Below are 8732 nucleotides of genomic sequence, written 5' to 3' on the forward strand. Positions count from 1 at the left end.
AGCAGCCACTCAGGCTAGCCGGGAATGTGTCACTGTCCCCCGGCCAAGACTTGGCGGCAAGTCCCGGGGAGGAATAATGCCCATGGAAGTGGCTCAGCGGGAGCAGCCACTCAGGCTACCCGGGAATGTGTCACTGTCCCTCGGCCACACTTTGTCGTAGGTCCCGGTGAGGAACATGCCCATGGAAGTCGGAGCTCCAACCGGGTGAAGCCGCCGAGAGCTAGCCGGGAATAGGGCGCCAAACCCGGCTACCGCCCTCCAGGCTTGCCCCGGTCGAAAGACCTACGTCCTCGCAGCAGCACCAAGCGAAAAATTCTCTAAGTGTGGGAGAACCGGGGACCCGACCGGTGGCACTCTGCCTCTCGCTGCCGCCCTCCTGGAAGCGTCCTCGGTCACTCGGAGTACGGCAGATTTCAGAGCTCCGGAATGGTGAAAAAGAACCGGAGAGAGGGCGAATCCGGCTTCTCTCTGCCGGGCGAGGACCACCGCAGGCGGCGGGGACGTCTGACAGGAGACGGCGCCGCGGCAGGCTTTCTAAGTGGCTGGGCTTTTTGTCCTCGGCGAAAGTCGAAAAAATTTTGCGGTCCGAGCTGCCCTGCTCCTGCCGGGGAAGGCTTACCGCCGGCGGCTGCCAACCCCTGGCTTGCCCGCCGGATCGCCTTCGAAGGCTGCTGAAAAAGAACCCCGAGACGGGCACCTCTCGGAAGAACCGCAGACCAAAACCGACCGGTCCGACTTTCAGTGCACCTTCGGCGGCAGAGAGAAGCAGCAAAAATACCGGTCAGAGAAGGGGAGTTTTGGTCGACTCTGCCAGGCTTTTGCACTAAGTCAGATCCGTAATGCCAGCGGGACTGAGTCGCTTTTGCGTGCCGTGGTCCTGGAGGCCTGCTCGGACAGGGCGGTCCTTCGGGTCCCGCGGGAAGGGGCATTTCATGTTCCTCTGCGGGAGGTGATCCATTTTCTGCGGGAAATGGCGAGCCCCTTCGGCTACAAGAGTGTGTAGGTCCCGCTCAACAGTCTACGTCCTTAACCATCGGGGACTTTGTAGATTGTGCCCGTCATCGCTCTCCGCAGAACAGAGCGGGAGGTCTCCGCGGCGGAGGCCGGAGAGGGCGCGAGGTGAGCGGCATGGTATGACTGGGTTCGTGCCGCTCACTGGTACCCGGAGCGTGGCGCCCTCCGGGTAAAAGGCTAGCCGGGGCGAGCAGGTGGGTTGACGGGCGCATAAGCCACGCCGTCCCCGCCATACAAGGTGCCGGTGGCCTGGCGAACCACCGGCGTAAGGCTAGCCAGGGCGGACCGCGGGGCAGAGGGCGCTTAAGCCACGCTCTCTCTCCATCCCACCAGTACAAACGGGGAAAAAATTTCAAAGTGTGGGAGAACCGGGGACCCGACCGGTGGCACTCTGCCTCTCGCTGCCGCCCTCCTGGAAGCGTCCTCGGTCACTCGGAGTACGGCAGATTCCAGAGCTCCGGAATGGTGAAAAAGAACCGGAGAGAGGGCGACTCTGGTTTCTCACTGCCGGGCGAGGACCACCGCAGGCGGCGGGGACGTCTGACAGGAGACGGCGCCGCGGCAGGCTTTCTAAGTGGCTGGGCTTTTTGTCCTCGGCGAAAGTCGAAAAAATTTTGCGGTCCGAGCTGCCCTGCTCCTGCCGGGGAAGGCTTACCGCCGGCGGCTGCCAACCCCTGGCTTGCCCGCCGGATCGCCTTCGAAGGCTGCTGAAAAAGAACCCCGAGACGGGCACCTCTCGGAAGAACCGCAGACCAAAACCGACCGGTCCGACTTTCAGTGCACCTTCGGCGGCAGAGAGAAGCAGCAAAAATACCGGTCAGAGAAGGGGAGTTTTGGTCGACTCTGCCAGGCTTTTGCACTAAGTCAGATCCGTAATGCCAGCGGGACTGAGTCGCTTTTGCGTGCCGTGGTCCTGGAGGCCTGCTCGGACAGGGCGGTCCTTCGGGTCCCGCGGGAAGGGGCATTTCATGTTCCTCTGCGGGAGGTGATCCATTTTCTGCGGGAAATGGCGAGCCCCTTCGGCTACAAGAGTGTGTAGGTCCCGCTCAACAGTCTACGTCCTTAACCATCGGGGACTTTGTAGATTGTGCCCGTCATCGCTCTCCGCAGAACAGAGCGGGAGGTCTCCGCGGCGGAGGCCGGAGAGGGCGCGAGGTGAGCGGCATGGTATGACTGGGTTCGTGCCGCTCACTGGTACCCGGAGCGTGGCGCCCTCCGGGTAAAAGGCTAGCCGGGGCGAGCAGGTGGGTTGACGGGCGCATAAGCCACGCCGTCCCCGCCATACAAGGTGCCGGTGGCCTGGCGAACCACCGGCGTAAGGCTAGCCAGGGCGGACCGCGGGGCAGAGGGCGCTTAAGCCACGCTCTCTCTCCATCCCACCAGTACAAACGGGGAAAAAATTTCAAAGTGTGGGAGAACCGGGGACCCGACCGGTGGCACTCTGCCTCTCGCTGCCGCCCTCCTGGAAGCGTCCTCGGTCACTCGGAGTACGGCAGATTCCAGAGCTCCGGAATGGTGAAAAAGAACCGGAGAGAGGGCGACTCTGGTTTCTCACTGCCGGGCGAGGACCACCGCAGGCGGCGGGGACGTCTGACAGGAGACGGCGCCGCGGCAGGCTTTCTAAGTGGCTGGGCTTTTTGTCCTCGGCGAAAGTCGAAAAAATTTTGCGGTCCGAGCTGCCCTGCTCCTGCCGGGGAAGGCTTACCGCCGGCGGCTGCCAACCCCTGGCTTGCCCGCCGGATCGCCTTCGAAGGCTGCTGAAAAAGAACCCCGAGACGGGCACCTCTCGGAAGAACCGCAGACCAAAACCGACCGGTCCGACTTTCAGTGCACCTTCGGCGGCAGAGAGAAGCAGCAAAAATACCGGTCAGAGAAGGGGAGTTTTGGTCGACTCTGCCAGGCTTTTGCACTAAGTCAGATCCGTAATGCCAGCGGGACTGAGTCGCTTTTGCGTGCCGTGGTCCTGGAGGCCTGCTCGGACAGGGCGGTCCTTCGGGTCCCGCGGGAAGGGGCATTTCATGTTCCTCTGCGGGAGGTGATCCATTTTCTGCGGGAAATGGCGAGCCCCTTCGGCTACAAGAGTGTGTAGGTCCCGCTCAACAGTCTACGTCCTTAACCATCGGGGACTTTGTAGATTGTGCCCGTCATCGCTCTCCGCAGAACAGAGCGGGAGGTCTCCGCGGCGGAGGCCGGAGAGGGCGCGAGGTGAGCGGCATGGTATGACTGGGTTCGTGCCGCTCACTGGTACCCGGAGCGTGGCGCCCTCCGGGTAAAAGGCTAGCCGGGGCGAGCAGGTGGGTTGACGGGCGCATAAGCCACGCCGTCCCCGCCATACAAGGTGCCGGTGGCCTGGCGAACCACCGGCGTAAGGCTAGCCAGGGCGGACCGCGGGGCAGAGGGCGCTTAAGCCACGCTCTCTCTCCATCCCACCAGTACAAACGGGGAAAAAATTTCAAAGTGTGGGAGAACCGGGGACCCGACCGGTGGCACTCTGCCTCTCGCTGCCGCCCTCCTGGAAGCGTCCTCGGTCACTCGGAGTACGGCAGATTCCAGAGCTCCGGAATGGTGAAAAAGAACCGGAGAGAGGGCGACTCTGGTTTCTCACTGCCGGGCGAGGACCACCGCAGGCGGCGGGGACGTCTGACAGGAGACGGCGCCGCGGCAGGCTTTCTAAGTGGCTGGGCTTTTTGTCCTCGGCGAAAGTCGAAAAAATTTTGCGGTCCGAGTTTCCCTGCTCCTGCCGGGGAAGGCTTACCGCCGGCGGCTGCCAACCCCTGGCTTGCCCGCCGGATCGCCTTCGAAGGCTGCTGAAAAAGAACCCCGAGACGGGCACCTCTCGGAAGAACCGCAGACCAAAACCGACCGGTCCGACTTTCAGTGCACCTTCGGCGGCAGAGAGAAGCAGCAAAAATACCGGTCAGAGAAGGGGAGTTTTGGTCGACTCTGCCAGGTTTTTGCACTAAGTCAGATCCGTAATGCCAGCGGGACTGAGTCGCTTTTGCGTGCCGTGGTCCTGGAGGCCTGCTCGGACAGGGCGGTCCTTCGGGTCCCGCGGGAAGGGGCATTTCATGTTCCTCTGCGGGAGGTGATCCATTTTCTGCGGGAAATGGCGAGCCCCTTCGGCTACAAGAGTGTGTAGGTCCCGCTCAACAGTCTACGTCCTTAACCATCGGGGACTTTGTAGATTGTGCCCGTAATCGCTCTCCGCAGAACAGAGCGGGAGGTCTCCGCGGCGGAGGCCGGAGAGGGCGCGAGGTGAGCGGCATGGTATGACTGGGTTCGTGCCGCTCACTGGTACCCGGAGCGTGGCGCCCTCCGGGTAAAAGGCTAGCCGGGGCGAGCAGGTGGGTTGACGGGCGCATAAGCCACGCCGTCCCCGCCATACAAGGTGCCGGTGGCCTGGCGAACCACCGGCGTAAGGCTAGCCAGGGCGGACCGCGGGGGAGAGGGCGCATAAGCCACGCCGACCCCGCTGTACAAGGTGCCGGTGGCCTGGCGAACCACCGGCGTAAGGCTAGCCAAGGGCGTACCGCGGGGCAGAGGGCGCATAAGCCACGCTCTCTCTCCATCCCACCAGAACAAACGGGGAAAAATTTTCAAAGTGTGGGAGAACCGGGGACCCGACCGGTGGCACTCTGCCTCTCGCTGCCGCCCTCCTGGAAGCGTCCTCGGCCACTCGGTGTCCGGCAGATTCTAGAGCTCCGGAATGGTGAAAAAGAACCGGTGAGAGGGCGACTCCGGATTCTCTCTGCCGGGCGAGGACCACCGCAGGCGGCATGGGAAGTCTGACAGGAGACGGCGCTGCGGGCAGGATTTCGAAGTGCATGGGCTTTTGGCCTCGGCGAAAGTCGAAAAAATTTTGCGGTCCGAGCTGCCCTGCTCCTGCCGGGGAAGGCTCACCGCCGGCGGCTGCCGACCCCTGGCTTGCCCGCCGGATGTCCTTCGAAGGCTGCTGAAAAAGAACTGCCAGGCGGGCACCTCTCGGAAGAACCGCAGACAAAAACATAAAAATTTTGGGCGATCCGACCCTCAGTGCACCTTCGGCGGCAGAGAAAAGCATCAAAAATACCGGTCAAAGAAGCGAGGTTTTGGTCGACTCTGCCAGGTTTTTGCACAAAGTGTTGGCATCGTGCGGCGTCGCGCTTTGCTGTACCGTATCCCCAATGGAGCGGCGCCCGGCGGGGTAGGCTAGCCATGTGAGGTCGAGGGCGGGAGAACGGGACGTAAGCCAGGCCGTTCTCCACAAGAAATTCCGGACGCGGAGACCCCTTCTCCGCCCTACGGTCCCCAATGGGGTGGCGCCCGGCGGGTGAGGCTAGCCATGGGAGGACGGGACGCAAGCCAGGCCGTTCTCCACAAGAAATTCCGGACGCGGAGACCCCTTCTCCGCCCTACGGTCCCCAATGGGGTGGCGCCCGGCGGGTGAGGCTAGCCATGTGAGGTCGAGGGCGGGAGGACGGGACGTAAGCCAGGCCGTTCTCCACAAGTAAAATTCCGGACGCGGAGACCCCTTCTCCGCCCTACGGTCCCCAATGGGGTGGCTCCCGGCGGGTGAGGCTAGCCATGTGAGGTCGAGGGCGGGAGGACGGGACGTAAGCCAGGCCGTTCTCCACAAGTAAAATTCCGGACGCGGAGACCCCTTCTCCGCCCTACGGTCCCCAATGGGGTGGCTCCCGGCGGGTGAGGCTAGCCATGTGAGGTCGAGGGCGGGAGGACGGGACGCAAGCCAGGCCGTTCTCCACAAACTCCCAGCGGTAGAGTCTCGGCTCTCCGCTCTTTTGATCGATCTGACACAGCGCGATCCGGCGGGGCAAGGCACTTTGCTCGGTCAGGGGTATTGGCCCCGGCCGGTTTATGGTAAAGCGTTCCTTAGCCTCAGTCTTGGTCGCGCATCAATCCCCCGCTCCCCGTGAGCGGCTGTCGTCCTCTGCCTAAGGTTGTGTAGCGCGGTGCCAGTGTGGTCCTCGCACGGCCCCGCTCCTGCCACAAGCGGTAGGACTCTCTGCTTCGGCTGAGGTTTGCTACGAAGCGTATGGAACGGGCGTACTCCACCGTACCGTGGGTGGGGGGCGGCGGCGTTGGCGGCGGCAGCGTCCAGCGAGGAGCTCCGGCTCCCCGCGGTAGCGCCTCGCCTAGTGTCCCTCGGGCAAGTCCAATCGCCCCCCGCCCGGTCGGAGAGCGCAGACACTTCTGTGTCCACGGTTTATTTCCGCAGCACGAAAAGGGACGGCTCCCGCTTGCTCCTCGCGGGGACGAGGCTTAGACCCACCGTGGCGCTTCCGCGGTAGGTAGGGTCGTCTGCCGTAGGAGCGGTAGCGGTCGAGTGGTCCCCAGTGTACCCTGTTAGCGCTGCCCGCCTACGCCTGAAGAGCTGCGGACCGAGAAAAAGGTTCGCTCCGCTGCTGACGGCGAAGCGCGCGGCACGCCGCGGAAGAGGAGAGGGAGCGGTCGCCCCCGGGGCGGCTCCCCTCCGAGTCCGGCAGAAGCAGAGATTGTAGCGGAGGGGGGGGGTTTCTAAATTCCCCGGGCGTGTTATCCCCAGCGGTAGCCTTCGAACTCTTCAACCGCAAGCACGATCGCACGTTCACAGCACCCGTCACTAGGAGCCGGGCCAGAGGCGGGCGGCAGACGAAACCGACATGAGCGCTTAAGGGTATTGCACCCCCGGCGCCCAGACCCTGGAAATTGAGTCTGCCCCCAAAGCCCACCCGCGTCCTCCTTGGCGCTCCCGGAGTACATGGTCGTAGATGGGCCATCGGTCGCTAATGCCAAACTGCGTCCCAGGGGTGCGTCCCCTCTGACCAACGGCAGACCCATCCCTCTCGCCAATCCGCGGATCCCCGCCAGGTCCCGAACAGGGCTCGTCCTTTAGCGTTTCAAATGCGCCCTCCCCGCCATACGAGGGGTTGAGGACCGTAGCCTTCCCTTACGAGAGGCACCAGGGGTGCGCCTGCTCGAGGGCCCGGCCGTGGGCGTAACGCTTGGGCCGCCCGGGGGAGTCGGTAGACCATGGGAGACCAACACTCGCACCCGAACGTTGCCCGTGCTTTGTGGAAGAGAGCTTCTTTTGCGAGGTTGTCGCTGCGGATGGCGCCCGGACAAACCCTATCCCTAATACTTCTGGGGAATTGGCGTCTAAGCCACCCTGCTCGGTATCCCTGCACCCACGAAGGGGGCCGTGGAAGGCTTGGGGTCTCGCCGGCGAAACCGACCGGATGCCCGGGGTACTGAACCCCCGGGGTCCCACCCTGGAAATTGAGCCGTCCGACCCCGCCACGTCTTCCTAGTGCTCTCCTTGGCTCCCCCGCCTGTGGGCGTCGTTAGGGGCTGCGGTCATCAGCGCCGGCTAAGCTTCGGCAACACGGCCGACCCACCCCTTCGGCGCCTGGGGGAGCCTGGTCCCAGTCCGGGCCGTTCCGTAGGGGCGGCTATCCCTTACATGAGGGACTCGGTGCGTCCGCTCGGGCTGCGGGGCTCCGGCTCCGACAGCCGGGGAGCTGGTTTTGACCGCGGGCCTCGACGGGAGCCGGCAGGGACCGGACTTAGGCGTCAAGCCGAAAATAACCCCGGCACCCTCGCGTGCTTCCAAAGCGAGGGGACCTTTGGCCGAGCGGGGGCACCGGAAGCCGAACCGACCCCAACCCCTCTTCCTACCCCAGGGCTGGGCTGACCAATCCCCTGATCGGGTCTAAAATGGAAGAAGGGGATTCGAGGGAAGGGGCTGGCGGAAGGCAGTTGCCCGACGGAGTAGGCGAAGGCCAGGCCGTTTCCGAGTCCCGAGCAGAGGAGGGCGAACTCGGCTCTTCATCGACCGACGGCGAGGCGAGGGCGGTGGCTGCCGCGGGGAAGACTCCATTGCTCGTCAGCGCGCTAGGAGCGGGGCCGACTGGCTGCTCGGGGTATGGCATCCCCGGGGGCCCACCCTGGAAATCTTCGCTCCTCAGCCGCTGCAGGTTATAAGGTCCCGCCGCGCGTAAGCGCTCAACTCTCCGACCCACGGATGTCGAGCCCATGGTGAGCCGGCCGTTTCGTACGGGGAAAAGGGGTCCTCTGGCCCCACATCGATCGAGGGGGGTTTAGATCCGCGGAGGCACGCACCGCGAGGCGAATCGCTGCTTTTCCCCAAGAGGTTAACCTTCAAACCACCGAGTAGGTTCGGGGCAGGGCCGACAGTCTGCACTGGGGTATTGCATCCCTGGTGGGGCGACCCTGGAAATCTCTGCCCCTTTCCACTCTTTCGGTTGGGCCTCTCGTCGGGGCGAGCGTAAGTCGGCAAGCAGACGTGGGAAGAGGCTTCTTACCGGTGACACTCCCTTCGTGAGAGAGGCAGGTACTCGCCCCGGACCCCGGTCCAAATCTGCGCGGGCCGGACGGCGTCGGCCCTAGCCGAAGGCCGCTCCCGCGAAGCCAGGGAGCCGAAAATAACCCCGACACCCTCCGCGACCTCGCGTGCTTCCAAAGCGAGGGGAACCTTTGGCCGAGCGGGGGCACCCGAAGCCGAACCGACCCCAACCCCTCTTCCTACCCCAGGGCTGGGCTGACCAATCCCCTGATCGGGTCTAAAATGGAAGAAGGGGATTCGAGGGAAGGGGCTGGCGGAAGGCAGTTGCCCGACGGAGTAGGCGAAGGCCAGGCCGTTTCCAAATCCCGAGCAGAGGAGGGCGAACGACGTTCTTCATCGACTGACGGCGAGGCTAGGGCGAAGGCGGTGGCTGCCG

This window comes from Engystomops pustulosus, unplaced genomic scaffold (assembly GCF_040894005.1).
Source record: "Engystomops pustulosus unplaced genomic scaffold, aEngPut4.maternal MAT_SCAFFOLD_548, whole genome shotgun sequence".
Classification (NCBI taxonomy): domain Eukaryota; kingdom Metazoa; phylum Chordata; class Amphibia; order Anura; family Leptodactylidae; genus Engystomops; species Engystomops pustulosus.